Source organism: Sebastes umbrosus, unplaced genomic scaffold (assembly GCF_015220745.1).
Source record: "Sebastes umbrosus isolate fSebUmb1 unplaced genomic scaffold, fSebUmb1.pri scaffold_106_arrow_ctg1, whole genome shotgun sequence".
NCBI lineage: Eukaryota > Metazoa > Chordata > Actinopteri > Perciformes > Sebastidae > Sebastes > Sebastes umbrosus.
This window is the reverse complement of record NW_023618444.1, coordinates 70001-87313: the sequence shown is the minus strand read 5'-3', so window position 1 is coordinate 87313 and position 17313 is coordinate 70001.

Sequence of the window (17313 nt, the reverse complement as noted above, 5' to 3'; positions counted from 1 at the left end):
GTTGCTGCATCACGCTACTTCCTGTTCAGCAGCAGAGCAACACAGAGGGGGGGTTAGTGAGGTCATACCTGTGTGTGATGTCAGCCAGGTGAGATGATGATGTCAGCCAGGTGAGGTGATGATGTCAGCCAGGTGATGTGATGATGTCAGCCAGGTGAGGTGATGATGTCAGCCAGGTGAGGTGTGTGATGTCAGCCAGGTGAGGTGATGATGTCAGCTAGGTGAGATGATGTCAGCCAGGTGAGGTGATGATGTCAGCCGGGTGATGTGATGATGTCAGCCAGGTGAGGTGATGATGTCAGCCAGGTGAGGTGTGATGATGTCAGCCGGGTGATGTGATGATGTCAGCCAGGTGAGGTGATGATGTCAGCCAGGTGAGGTGTGATGATGTCAGCCAGGTGAGGTGTGATGATGTCAGCCAGGTGAGATGAGGATGTCAGCCAGGTGAGGTGATGATGTCAGCCAGGTGATGTGATGATGTCAGCCAGGTGAGGTGATGATGTCAGCCAGGTGAGGTGATGATGTCAGCCAGGTGAGGTGTGTGATGTCAGCCAGGTGAGGTGTGATGATGTCAGCCAGGTGAGATGAGGATGTCAGCCAGGGTAGATGAGGATGTCAGCCAGGGTAGATGATGTCAGCCAGTGAAAGATCAACACACACTGGAGGTTCCTCTGACTCAGTCACACACACTACAGCTCAGTCTCACAGCAACTTTAATGTTTTCATTTGTGTTTGTAGAAACCAATTTCACATTGGTTTCGTGGGAAGACGGCGACGACCAAAATGCTGAATTTGAGGCTTCAAAACGGCGGTCCAGAATCAACGTTGATTTATTTTAAGTTAGCCATAACTTGCAAAACATGCGATCGTATTTTAACAACAACAAAAACCAAGATGGTGATGTACAAAAACCAAAGAGGCGACTGCCACAAACCAAAAACCAAGAAGGAGACGGCCAAAAACCAAGAAGGAGACGGCCAAAAACCAAGATGGAGACGGCCAAAAACCAAGATGGAGACGGCCAAAAACCCAAGATGTCAACTTCATAACCCATTTTAATCTGGTCTTCTAGTTGATTGTTTTCTCGTCAGAACGAGACATGTTTCTCTTCTCTCCTGTTAACAAGAAGGTATTGTTGTTGTTCTAATGAGACTCTTCATCATGAGAGATCAATGTGTTTCTGGTGATAACAATAGAGGATGAGAGTGTGTCTGATAAACGTCTGTAAAAACTGAATCAATGATCTCTGTTATCTTTAACTCATATATCAGGACTGGAGGTATTCAACACGGCGTCTCAGAGTCGACTCTCAGACTATCAGGAACCATCAGAGTGAAGCAGAACAACCTGAGAACCAGTGAACGGGAGTGGAAACCTGGCAGAGACCGAACACGCTGCTCGACCCTGAACGCATCGCGAGGTGTTCAGAGTAACACAGAGATGGTATCAGATAATCACAGCAGAGCGTCTCTGGTGGATCAGCAGCTCCAGCTGTTCTTCCCACACTTTCTTCTTCTTCTTCTTCTTCTTCTTCTTGTGTTTCTGCCTCCGTCGGAGGCCTCGCAGGAGCACCAATGATCCGTGCAGCGAGCTGATCGGCAGCCAGGCGCTGGCTGCTCGTAACGCTGTGAATTATTAACGCCGACTATCAGCCTGCAGAAACACTCGCAGCAGCTCAGTTATCAGATCCAGGCCTCAAATACTCCACATTTATTCACCCGCTCAGCTTGCTCTGTTTATTCAGTCTGACTGACACCGAGCCCTAACCCTAACCCACCATCAACCGGTCTGTTCTGGAGCTTTCACTCATACCACATGGTCTTCTTCATGGAGGAGATATTCAACACATCTGAACATCAGAACCTTCATGAAGGAGGATTCACTGCAGCTGTTCCTAATAAAGTGGTACCTGTGTTGTGTTTGTGTCCTCTGGAAGCTCGTTAAGTCCATTAAAGTGAAGTAGTGATGATGCAGGATGACATCACCCAAACTGTCCAATCAGAGTGAGTTGCCTGTCGGTCCATGTGACTTCCTGTTCACTCTTCAAAGTGGTTGTGAAGAAGACCCGGACCAGAACCTCCAGACAGTGGCTGATAGTATTGTCTCTGGTCTGGTCCAGGTGGAGGTGTTGTGGTGTTGTGGTGTTGTGGTGTTGTGGTGTTGCGGTGCAGGAGCCAGGTGTTGTGTGACGTCTCCTCTCTCTGGGCTGTATCTCAGTGCTGACGGATGGCCTCCTCTTCACATGCCTGTTTGTCTTTGTTCGCCATAAATGTGGAATGTGGCGTTTTATTGGAGACGCTGCAGATGTTGAAGTGTTTACATGTACATGGCGTGACGGAGGAATCCAGATCTGCTGCACATCCTCATTCTCATCAGTAAAGAAGCTGTAAACAGGAAGAGGGCTGAAGTGGCTCAGTTTGGAAGACATGACACTTCTATTGTGATGACTTTTATTGTTTAAAGGTTCCATATTGTAGAAAGTGAGTCTTTTTATTATAAAGCAGATCTAGGTGCTGAATATATACTGTGAAATGCTCAATCCACAGAGAAATGACACTGACACTGTACCTTTAAATGAGCCTTCAGGACTTCTGTAAAGTTGTGATGTCACAACTATACAGTTACTGCCTTAAAATGAAACTGGTGAGCTCCTGTTTACACCACGGGAAGTCATGTACACGATATTCTTAGTGTTCAAGTTGTGAGAACACCGCTGCTAAGCAACGACAATATTAACGTTACTGTTGTTACACAAAAAACAAAAACCAAGATGGCGACAGCCAAAAACCTAAAACCAAGATGGCAACGGCCAAAAACCAAGATGGTGACGGCCAAAAACCAAAAACCAAGATGGAGACGGACAAAAACCAAAAACCAAGATGGAGACGGACAAAAACCAAAAACCAAGATGGAGACGGACAAAAACCAAGATGGTGATGGCCAAAAAACAAGATGGTGATGGCCAAAAACCAAAAACCAAGATGGTGACGGCAAAAAAACAAAAACCAAGATGGTGACGGCAAAAAAACAAGATGGTGATGGCCAAAAAACAAAAACCAAGATGGAGACGGACAAAAACCAAAAACCAAGATGGAGACGGACAAAAACCAAGATGGTGATGGCCAAAAACCAAAAACCAAGATGGCGACGGCCAAAAACCAAAAAACAAGATGGAGACGGCCAAAAACAAAAAACCAAGAAGGAGACGGCCAAAAAACAAAAACCAAGATGGAGACGGCCAAAAAACAAAAACCAAGATGGAGACGGCCAAAAAACAAAAACCAAGATGGCGACGGCCAAAAACCAAAAACCAAGAAGGAGACGGCCAAAAAACAAAAACCAAGATGGAGACGGCCAAAAAACAAAAACCAAGATGGAGACGGCCAAAAAACAAAAAACAAGATGGCGACGGCCAAAAACCAAAAACCTAAATGGAGACGGCAAAAACAAAAAAACAAAAAATAAGATGGCGACGGCCAAAAACCAAAAACCAAAATGGAGACGGCAAAAACAAAAAAACAAAAAACAAGATGGAGACGGCCAAAAACCAAAAACTAAGATGGCCACGGCCAAAAACCAAGATGGCAACGGCCAAAAACCAAAAACAAGATGGAGACGGCCAAAAACAAAAACCAAGATGGCGACGTGACTCACAGGACTGACGATACCGACGAGTCACCTTTTTGCCTCACACGTGGCACCAATAATGTCCCCCTCCCTCCCTCCACCCTGAACGGACTCTATTAATACTACGCCACCGCTCCGACCGTAGAATAACGGGGGGGTTACATCGGAGTTAGTTGAAATGAATACTGCTGACTCCGTGTACTGTATGCACGCAGAAATCAAACTAAATCAAATAGCTCCATTTACTAAATATTTACACATGAGCTGAAGTGTCCACCAGCTGAGACGTCAGTTTAATGTTGATTCATCTCTACTAGTTAGTTACTGAGGACTTCAGTGAAGGATTTATGAAGAGCTGCTGATCTGAGCCGTGTTACTGTCATCTCTAATATAGAAGAAGTTCTCTCCCACAATGCTTTGCTTGTTCTGATGAGCACAGAGCGGTTTGTATTAATGATCACAGAGTTTCTCTTCCAGTTATCTAACAGAGGAATCAAAGCTGTCTGTAATTAAGCTTCATAAATCAGAGAGAGAACAAACTGATCTGAGCCGTCAGAGAGACGTCCATCAGCGAACACAAATCTGCCGAGTCACAGAGCGAGGCGCGAACATGTCGAGGCGTCCGCGGAGCGATGCGGCGGTGGGACGAAGCTTCATCAAACGGAGATCTGGACTGTAGCTGACGGCACTTTAACCATCAATCTCCTCCTGATGGCTCGTAAAAGCAGAATGTCTCCAAAACAAAGAGTTGTGCTCCGAGCCGCCCCGATGATCCTCAGAGCTCCAAACTGAGCTAATAAATACCAACCAGTGAATTAACAGATCTAGAGATAGATATGTGCTCTCTGAGCGAGGCCACACTGTGAATAACTACGGTATCAGAGAGGACATAAAAACAGAACTGGCTCTAAACCTCAGAATGTGTTTCCTCTGCAACCGTTCCAATCATTATTATTATTAAATTAGACAAAACAGTTTGTTGTCACGTGCAAAAAATAGAAATCTCTCATACAGGTGTGTGCACGCTGTCTGCAGCAATAACTAAGTACAGAAAGTTGGATCAGGAGGTGTCATTGCTCTCCGACCTCTAGTGGGCGCTGTGGATGACCTACAGGACACCTGCTGCAGAGGAAGAAACAGAAACAAGCTGCAAGGCACGCTTCTTTGTTCAAACTTTGAGAGTTTTGCAGCAGTCATGTTTAGAAGGTAACCGGCGAGGAGGGAAACTCTCTCTAATGGTTAAGGTCAGGGCAGGTCGCCGGGCAGCAGATTTTGACCTTCTAGACCCGACTTTGTGCAGCTTGTGTGATGTTCTACCTGCTTCCTTCTCGTCTCTATAAAAACGTTGTGTGTTTGGAAGGAGGAAGAAGAGGAAGTGACCAACCAGGAGGCATGTGTGGTCGATACGATGGAGACAACCAAAAACCAGAATGGAGACGGCCAAAAACCAAGATGGAGATGTCCAAAAACCTAAAACCAAGACGGCGACGGCCAAAAACCAAAAACCAAGATGGAGACGACCAAAAACCAAAAACCAAGATGGAGACGACCAAAAACCTAAAACCAAGATGGCGACGGCCAAAAACCAAAAACCAAGATGGCGACGGCCAAAAACCTAAAACCAAGATGGAGACAGCCAAAAACCAAGATGGCGACGGCCAAAAACCAAAAACCAAGATGGCGACAGCCAAAAACCAAGATGGAGACGGCCAAAAACCAAGATGGCGACGGCCAAAAACCAAGATGGAGACGGCGACGGCCAAAAACCTAAAACCAAGATGGCGATGGCCAAAAAACAAGATGGCGACGGCCAAAAACCAAAAACCAAGATGGAGACGGCCAAAAACCAAGATGGAGACGGCCAAAAACCAAGATGGAGACGGCCAAAAACCAAAAACCAAGATGGCGACAGCCAAAAACCAAGATGGAGACGGCCAAAAACCAAGATGGCAACGGCCAAAAACCAAGATGGAGACGGCGATGGCCAAAAAACAAGATGGTGACGGCCAAAAACCAAAAACCAAGATGGAAACAGCCAACACCGGCCGTCCTGCTAGTAGCTTTGTGAGCTAAATGCTAACATCAGATGGTAGTCTGGACCCAGACAGGAAATACGAGGAGAGTCTCCAGATCAGCAGTTTAACCACCTTCTGAGATTCTATAACATCTTTCAGTAGAACACATACTCTGATACTGTAGAACAGATACTCTGATACCGTAGAACAGATACTCTGTAGGACAGATACTCTGATACCGTAGAACAGATACTCTGTAGAACAGATACTCTGGTACTGTAGAACAGATACTCTGATACCGTAGAACAGATACTCTGATACTGTAGAACAGATACTCTGATACTGTAGAACAGATACTCTGTAGAACAGATACTCTGATACTGTAGAACAGATACTCTGTAGAACAGATACTCTGATACAGTAGAACAGATACTCTGTAGAACAGATACTCTGGTACCGTAGAACAGATACTCTGATACCGTAGAACAGATACTCTGGTACTGTAGAACAGATACTCTGATACTGTAGAACAGATACTCTGGTACTGTAGAACAGATACTCTGGTACTGTAGAACAGATACTCTGATACTGTAGAACAGATACTCTGGTACTGTAGAACAGATACTCTGATACCGTAGAACAGATACTCTGATACTGTAGAACAGATACTCTGTAGAACAGATACTCTGGTACTGTAGAACAGATACTCTGATACCGTAGAACAGATACTCTGATACTGTAGAACAGATACTCTGTAGAACAGATACTCTGATACTGTAGAACAGATACTCTGTCGAACAGATACTCGGTAGAACAGATACTCTGGTATTGTAGAACAGATACTCTGATACCGTAGAACAGATACTCTGTAGAACAGATACTCTGGTACTGTAGAACAGATACTCTGTAGAACAAATACTCTGGTACTGTAGAACAGATACTCTGGTACTGTAGAACAGATACTCTGTAGAACAGATACTCTGATACTGTAGAACAGATACTCTGTAGAACAGATACTCTGATACTGTAGAACAGATACTCTGTAGAACAGATACTCTGGTACTGTAGAACAGATACTCTGTAGAACAAATACTCTGGTACTGTAGAACAGATACTCTGGTACTGTAGAACAGATACTCTGTAGAACAGATACTCTGATACTGTAGAACAGATACTCTGTAGAACAGATACTCTGGTACCGTAGAACAGATACTCTGATACTGTAGAACAGATACTCTGTAGAACAGATACTCTGATACCGTAGAACAGATACTCTGTAGAACAGATACTCTGGTACTGTAGAACAGATACTCTGTAGAACAAATACTCTGGTACTGTAGAACAGATACTCTGGTACTGTAGAACAGATACTCTGTAGAACAGATACTCTGATACTGTAGAACAGATACTCTGGTACTGTAGAACAGATACTCTGTAGAACAGATACTCTGGTACTGTAGAACAGATACTCTGAAACTGTAGAACAGATACTCTGATACTGTAGAACAGATACTCTGATACTGTAGAACAGATACTCTGGTATTGTAGAACAGATACTCTGATACCGTAGAACAGATACTCTGTAGAACAGATACTCTGATACCGTAGAACAGATACTCTGTAGAACAGATACTCTGGTACTGTAGAACAGATACTCTGTAGAACAGATACTCTGGTACTGTAGAACAGATACTCTGTAGAACAGATACTCTGATACTGTAGAACAGATACTCTGATACCTGTAGAACAGATACTCTGCTAGAACAGATACTCTGATACTGTAGAACAGATACTCTGTAGAACAGATACTTGATACTGTAGAACAGATACTCTGTTAGAACAGATACTCTGGTATTGTAGAACAGATACTCTGATACGTAGAACAATACTCTGGTACTGAGAACAGATACTCTGGTACTGTAGAACAGATACTCGTGATACAGTAGAACAGATACTCTGATACTGTAGAACAGATACTCTGTAGAACAGATACTCTGATACCGTAGAACAGATACTCTGTAGAACAGATACTCTGGTACCTGTAGAACAGATACTCTCGTAGAACAAATACTCTGGTTACTGTAGAACAGATACTCTGATACTGTTAGAACAGATACTCTGGTACTGTAACAGATACTCTGGTACTGTAGAACAGATACTCTTGATACCTGTAGAACAGATACTCTGATACTGTAGAAACAGATACTCTGATACTGTAACAGATACTCTGAGTACTGTAGACAGATACTCTGATACCGTTAGAACAGATACTCTGTAGAACAGATACTCTGATACTGTAGAACAGATACTCTGTAGAACAGATACTCTGGTACTGTAGAACAGATACTCTGATACCGTAGAACAGATACTCTACTGTAGAACAGATACTCTGTAGAACAGATACTCTGATACTGTAGAACAGATACTCTGTCGAACAGATACTCGGTAGAACAGATACTCTGGTATGTAGAACAGATACTCTGATACCGTAGAACAGATACTCTGTAGAACAGATACTCTGGTACTGTAGAACAGATACTCTGTAGAACAAATACTCTGGTACTGTAGAACAGATACTCTGGTACTGTAGAACAGATACTCTGTAGAACAGATACTCTGATACTGTAGAACAGATACTCTGTAGAACAGATACTCTGATACTGTAGAACAGATACCTCTGTAGAACAGATACTCTGGTACTGTAGAACAGATACTCTGTAGAACAAATACTCTGGTACTGTAGAACAGATACTCTGGTACTGTAGAACAGATACTCTGTAGAACAGATAATCTGATACTGTAGAACAGATACTCTGTAGAACAGATACTCTGGTACCGTAGAACAGATACTCTGATACCGTAGAACAGATACTCTGTAGAACAGATACTCTGCAGAACAGATACTCTGATACCGTAGAACAGATACTCTGTAGAACAGATACTCTGGTACTGTAGAACAGATACTCTGTAGAACAGATACTCTGATACTGTAGAACAGATACTCTGTAGAACAGATACTCTGGTACTGTAGAACAGATACTCTGTAGAACAAATACTCTGGTACTGTAGAACAGATACTCTGGTACTGTAGAACAGATACTCTGTAGAACAGATAATCTGATACTGTAGAACAGATACTCTGTAAGAACAGATACTCTTGATACCTGTAGAACAGATACTCTGTAGAACAGATACTCTGGTACTGTAGAACAGATACTCTGTAGAACAAATACTCTGGTACTGTAGAACAGATACTCTGGTACTGTAGAACAGATACTCTGTAGAACAGATACTCTGATACTGTAGAACAGATACTCTGGTACTGTAGAACAGATACTCTGAAACTGTAGAACAGATACTCTGATACTGTAGAACAGATACTCTGATACTGTAGAACAGATACTCTGGTATTGTAGAACAGATACTCTGATACCGTAGAACAGATACTCTGATACTGTAGAACAGATACTCTGATACTGTAGAACAGATACTCTGTCGAACAGATACTCGGTAGAACAGATACTCTGTAGAACAGATACTCTGATACTGTAGAACAGATACTCTGTAGAACAGATACTCTGGTACTGTAGAACAGATACTCTGTAGAACAAATACTCTGGTACTGTAGAACAGATACTCTGGTACTGTAGAACAGATACTCTGCAGAACAGATACTCTGATACTGTAGAACAGATACTCTGTAGAACAGATACTCTGATACTGTAGAACAGATACTCTGTAGAACAGATACTCTGGTACTGTAGAACAGATACTCTGTAGAACAAATACTCTGGTACTGTAGAACAGATACTCTGGTACTGTAGAACAGATACTCTGTAGAACAGATACTCTGATACTGTAGAACAGATACTCTGTAGAACAGATACTCTGATACCGTAGAACAGATACTCTGTAGAACAGATACTCTGGTACTGTAGAACAGATACTCTGTAGAACAATACTCTGGTACTGTAGAACAGATACTCTGGTACTGTAGAACAGATACTCTGTAGAACAGATACTCTGGTACTGTAGAACAGATACTCTGATACTGTAAACATACTCTGATACTGTAGACAGATCTCTGATACTGTAGAACAGATACTCTGTATTGTAGAACAGATACTCTGATACCGTAGAACAATACTCTGTAGAACAGATACTCTGATACCGTAGAACAGATACTCTGTAGAACAGATACTCTGGTACTGTAGAACAGATACTCTGTAGAACAGATACTCTGGTACTGTAGAACAGATACTCTGATACCGTAGAACAGATACTCTGTAGAACAGATACTCTGGTACTGTAGAACAGATACTCTGGTATTGTAGAACAGATACTCTGTAGAACAGATACTCTGTAGAACAGATACTCTGGTACTGTAGAACAGATACTCTGTAGAACAGATACTCTGGTATTGTAGAACAGATACTCTGATACCGTAGAACAGATACTCTGTAGAACAGATACTCTGGTACTGTAGAACAGATACTCTGTAGAACAGATACTCTGATACTGTAGAACAGATACTCTGTAGAACAGATACTCTGGTACTGTAGAACAGATACTCTGTAGAACAGATACTCTGGTACTGTAGAACAGATACTCTGGTATTGTAGAACAGATACTCTGATACCGTAGAACAGATACTCTGTAGAACAGATACTCTGGTACTGTAGAACAGATACTCTGTAGAACAGATACTCTGGTACTGTAGAACAGATACTCTGTAGAACAGATACTCTGGTATTGTAGAACAGATACTCTGTAGAACAGATACTCTGATACCGTAGAACAGATACTCTGTAGAACAGATACTCTGCAGAACAGATACTCTGATACCGTAGAACAGATACTCTGTAGAACAGATACTCTGGTACTGTAGAACAGATACTCTGTAGAACAGATACTCTGGTATTGTAGAACAGATACTCTGTAGAACAGATACTCTGGTATTGTAGAACAGATACTCTGTAGAACAGATACTCTGTAGAACAGATACTCTGGTATTGTAGAACAGATACTCTGTAGAACAGATACTCTGATACTGTAGAACAGATACTCTGTAGAACAGATACTCTGGTATTGTAGAACAGATACTCTGTAGAACAGATACTCTGATACCGTAGAACAGATACTCTGTAGAACAGATACTCTGGTATTGTAGAACAGATACTCTGTAGAACAGATACTCTGTAGAACAGATACTCTGGTACTGTAGAACAGATACTCTGTAGAACAGATACTCTGTAGAACAGATACTCTGGTACTGTAGAACAGATACTCTGGTATTGTAGAACAGATACTCTGTAGAACAGATACTCTGGTATTGTAGAACAGATACTCTGATACCGTAGAACAGATACTCTGTAGAACAGATACTCTGGTACTGTAGAACAGATACTCTGTAGAACAGATACTCTGGTACTGTAGAACAGATACTCTGTAGAACAGATACTCTGTAGAACAGATACTCTGGTACTGTAGAACAGATACTCTGTAGAACAGATACTCTGGTATTGTAGAACAGATACTCTGTAGAACAGATACTCTGATACCGTAGAACAGATACTCTGTAGAACAGATACTCTGCAGAACAGATACTCTGATACCGTAGAACAGATACTCTGTAGAACAGATACTCTGGTACTGTAGAACAGATACTCTGTAGAACAGATACTCTGGTATTGTAGAACAGATACTCTGTAGAACAGATACTCTGGTATTGTAGAACAGATACTCTGTAGAACAGATACTCTGATACCGTAGAACAGATACTCTGTAGAACAGATACTCTGGTATTGTAGAACAGATACTCTGTAGAACAGATACTCTGGTACTGTAGAACAGATACTCTGTAGAACAGATACTCTGGTATTGTAGAACAGATACTCTGTAGAACAGATACTCTGGTACTGTAGAACAGATACTCTGTAGAACAGATACTCTGGTATTGTAGAACAGATACTCTGTAGAACAGATACTCTGTAGAACAGATACTCTGGTATTGTAGAACAGATACTCTGTAGAACAGATACTCTGTAGAACAGATACTCTGGTACTGTAGAACAGATACTCTGTAGAACAGATACTCTGTAGAACAGATACTCTGGTATTGTAGAACAGATACTCTGTAGAACAGATACTCTGTAGAACAGATACTCTATAGAACAGATACTCTGATACTGTAGAACAGATACTCTATAGAACAGATACTCTGATACTGTAGAACAGATACTCTGATACCGTAGAACAGATACTCTGTAGAACAGATACTCTGATACCCAGTAGGTCTCCTGTACCGGTGCCCAGTACAACCAGAGTGAAAGTGTCTCCAGGCTCCATGTGACCGGAGCAGCCGAGTGAGAGTCGGTTCTATCGGAGAGCAAACAGTGAAAGCACTAGCCGGCCTCTCGCCTTCCAGAGCTGCTCAGTCAACTCTGTGTGCTCCGAGTCTCTGAAAGGAGCCGGTTAATCTTTAAACTCTGGCCAAATAGAAGAAGTGGATATCCAAACAGAGGCCATAGATAGATAGACGGAGCTGCTGACACACTCTCCACACAACACGCCAATGAAGGCAGAGCACACGGCAAACACACCCAACCTGAAAATAACCTGAAAATAACCTGAAAAGAACCTGAAAATAACCTGAAAATAACCTGAAAATAATCTGAAAATAATCTGAAAATAATCTGAAAAGAACCTGAAAATAACCTGAAAAGAACCTGAAAAGAACCTGAAAATAACCTGAAAAGAACCTGAAAATAACCTGAAAAGAACCTGAAAAGAACCTGAAAATAACCTGAAAAGAACCTGAAAAGAACCTGAAAAGAACCTGAAAAGAACCTGAAAATAATCTGAAAATAATCTGAAAATAACCTGAAAATAACCTGAAAATAACCTGAAAATAACCTGAAAAGAACCTGAAAAGAACCTGAAAATAACCTGAAAATAACCTGATAATAACCTAAAAATAACCTGATAATAACCTGATAATAACCTGAAAATAACCTGATAATAACCTGATAATAACCTGATAATAACCTGAAAATAACCTGATAATAACCTGATAATAGCCTGAAAATAACCTGATAATAACCTGATAATAACCTGAAAATAACCTGATAATAACCTGATAATAACCTGAAAATAACCTGATAATAACCTGATAATAACCTGATAATAACCTGATAATAACCTGAAAATAACCTGATAATAACCTGAAAATAACCTGAAAATAACCTGAAAATAACCTGATAATAACCTGATAATAACCTGATAATAACCTGATAATAACCTGAAAATAACCTGATAATAACCTGATAATAACCTGAAAATAACCTGATAATAACCTGATAATAACCTGAAAATAACCTGATAATAACCTGATAATAACCTGAAAATAACCTGATAATAACCTGATAATAACCTGATAATAACCTGATAATAACCTGAAAATAACCTGATAATAACCTGAAAATAACCTGATAATAACCTGATAATAACCTGATAATAACCTGAAAATAACCTGATAATAACCTGATAATAACCTGATAATAACCTGATAATAACCTGATAATATGCTCCAACTACAGCTCATGTTGGTTCTGGATACCGTCAATCCAGACACGTCTCAGTGTACGGCTCCAACCGGCGGCCCGGAGGTGACTCCACGGTTCTGGTCTCAGTGTAGGACCGGTGGACCGGAGGTGACTCCACGGTTCTGGTCTCAGTGTAGGACCGGTGGACCGGAGGTGACTCCACGGTTCTGGTCTCAGTGTAGGACCGGTGGACCGGAGGTGACTCCACGGTTCTGGTCTCAGTGTAGGACCGGTGGACCGGAGGGGACTCCACGGTTCTGGTCTCAGTGTAGGACCGGTGGACCGGAGGGGACTCCACGGTTCTGGTCTCAGTGTAGGACCGGTGGACCGGAGGGGACTCCACGGTTCTGGTCTCAGTCAGATCTCACTGAGCGTCTCTGTCTGTGACGGAGCTGTCAATCACTTTTGGTTTGTATTGATTGGAGTCATAATCAATAAACTGTTACTGCTGATAGATCCATCTAGAGGACGGGTCACCTGCTGATGGGAGGGTTGGTGGTTCAACTCCCAGCCGTACTGACCGGGCCGACGGGCCAACAGGACCAGGGGCCCTAAAACCAGATCCTCTATATGAAGTACCGGTTCTGATCCAGCTGCTCCGTTCAGCCTCCAGGAGACAGATTACAACTCAACATCTGGATGAGTTAGACAGCTGAGCAGCTCTCCTATAATAACATTATATAAATATAGATCTATATATTATGGTACTATAGTGGTCATGTATTATCAGGACTGTCAACGGATTCATATATTTAATCCTGATTAATCCCTCATGTTTTATCAGTTCTAAATGAACCTTAAAGGAGATCAGTCCAGTATTTAATCCTCTTATCAACATGGGAGTGTATAATATGCTGCTTTATGTAAATGCATGTATATATTTATTATTATAAATCAATGAACAACACAGATCAATAACAGATATTGATCCAGAAACCCTCACAGGTACTGCATTCAGCATCAAACAATATGCTCCAATCATAACATGGCAAACTGCAGCCCAACAGGCAACAACAGCTGTCAGTGTGTCAGTGTGCTGACTTGACTATGACTTGCCCCAAACTGCATGTGATGATCATAAAGTGGACATGTCTGTAAAGGGGAGACTCGTGGGTACCCGTAGAACCCATTTACATTCACTGATCTGGAGGTCAGAGGTCAAGGGACCCCTTTGAACATGGACATGACAGTTTGGAGTGTTATTTAACCTCTTCATGACCAGCTAGTCTTTTTCAGATATTTTTCTGACTTTTTTTAGAATTTTTTTTTTAATTTTTTTTTTTTAAATTCTGATTTTATTTTCATTTTTTGGACTTTGAAAAAAATAATAATAATAATTCGGACATTTTTCTGACTATTTTTGGACAAAAGCCCTCACACATCTACACATCTACACATCTGGAGGTCAGAGGTCAAGGGACCCCTTCTAGTTTACTGTGATACCTGTGTCTTCACTCCAGCTTTAGAACTGAGCCGCTACAACACAACAATCACTAGTTGCTTTAATGCGTTACCTTTAACAGCCCTAATATAGATATATAGATCTCTATATAGATCTATATAGAGATCTATATATCTATAGATATGAATGGATTGATCAGGTTCTGTAGGTTCATCTGATATCTGTATCATCACTCTATCCCTATAACTGAACCTACAGGAGCCTCCGTCGGGTCTCAGAGGAACCATCTGGCTCCAACAGCGATGGTGGTGAACTCCAGACGGGTCTGAACCTCTGATGAAGAGGAGGAGATGAAGGTCCAGTCAGCTCCTCCTCTCAGCTGGACCACAACAACAATAATAATAAACCCATTCCTATAATATCATATGGATCTGAACAGAACCAACAGAGCTGAGACTTCACACAGATAAAGGAACGGACAGCCACAACAGCATCTGATAGAACAAGCTCTTTATTATCATAGTTCACATGTTTTGGTATTTTTGTATATATATATATATATAGAGAGAGATTTATATATATATATATTTATATATTTACTGTATATATCGGCTTATTTTACAATTGAGACGTTAACTTTGAGACAAACACGGTTCAACATCAGTCTGTAAAAAACAACCAAGAGCTTCTCCCTCCGACAGCCGGAGGTCAAAGGTCATCTCAGAGGATCAGAAGGCACAGCGTGTGTGAGTGTGTGTGTGTGTGTGTGAGTGTGTGTGTGTGTGTGTGTGTGTGTGTGAGTGTGTGTGTGTGTGAGATGATTCAACAGTGGAAGGAAAAGAGGAAGAGACATGTTGCATAGATAGAAACCTTCACATTTTGTTTTTGTTTGTTTTTACACATAAATACAGAGAGAGGCGTTTACAGACCGGACCGGACCGGACCGGACCGGACCGGACCGGACCGGACCGGACCGGACTGGACCGGACTGGACCGGACCGGATCAGTACCCATGTGTCCGTCCGAGACATCGCTGCGCTTCATGGGATCCCAAATCTAATAGTGCACACGTCTGCAGACTTTCTCCTCACGCTGTTATTATTAATAAATTCATCATCATCAGGAGACATGTCCCTGCAGGTCTGGAGACACCTGGTGTCCTCTGGATGGACAGAGACATGTCCCTGCAGGTCTGGAGACACCTGGTGTCCTCTGGATGGACAGAGACATGTCCCTGCAGGTCTGGAGACACCTGGTGTCCTCTGGACAGAGACATGTCCCTGCAGGTCTGGAGACACCTGGTGTCCTCTGGACAGAGACATGTCCCTGCAGGTCTGGAGACACCTGGTGTCCTCTGGACAGAGACATGTCCCTGCAGGTCTGGAGACACCTGGTGTCCTCTGGACAGAGACATGATGAAGCAGGTACCAGTCTCACGTCCACTCTTTGTTATTGTTTGTATTTTGTCACTTTGGCATTTCATAACTCACTGATTATTATTATTATGATTATGATTCTAAGAGAGAAAACACACCGTGGTTTAGAGCGGGAAGATGATGCATGGTTATATATATATATGTATATATATATAACCATTATATATATATGTATATATATATAACCATGTAGCTGTAGAGTGTATCTGGTGTCCAGCTGTCAGCAGAGTGACATCATCTTCATCACTTTTAGACAGTTGTTGTGTTTTTAAAACCTTCTGACTGAGAACAACTATAACTCTACCTTTATATCAGAACGCTGCTTATCATCATCATCACCATCATCACCATCATCATCATCATCATCACCACCATCATCACCATCATCATCATCATCATCATCACCATCATCACCATCATCATCATCATCATCATCATCATCATCATCATCATCATCATCATCATCATCACCATCATCATCATCATCACCATCATCACCATCATCATCATCATCATCATCATCATCATCACCATCATCATCATCATCACCATCATCACCATCATCACCATCATCATCATCATCATCATCATCACCATCATCATCACCATCATCACCATCATCATCATCATCATCACCATCATCACCATCACCATCATCATCATCACCATCATCATCATCACCATCATCACCATCACCATCATCATCATCACCATCATCATCATCACCATCATCATCATCACCATCATCACCATCACCATCATCATCATCACCATCATCATCATCACCATCATCACCATCACCATCATCATCATCACCATCATCATCATCACCATCATCACCATCACCATCATCACCATCATCATCATCATCATCACCATCATCACCATCACCATCATCATCATCACCATCATCATCATCACCATCATCATCATCATCACCATCATCACCATCATCACCATCATCATCATCATCACCATCATCACCATCATCACCATCATCATCATCACCATCATCATCATCATCATCATCACCACCATCATCACCATCACCATCATCATCACCATCATCACCATCATCATCATCATCACCATCATCACCATCATCACCATCATCATCATCATCATCATCATCATATTCATATTATCCATATCAGACCGGACCACAGGTATATTAATAAACATCCAGTTCCTTCTGTATATAGGACATGATGAGGACATGATGAGGACAT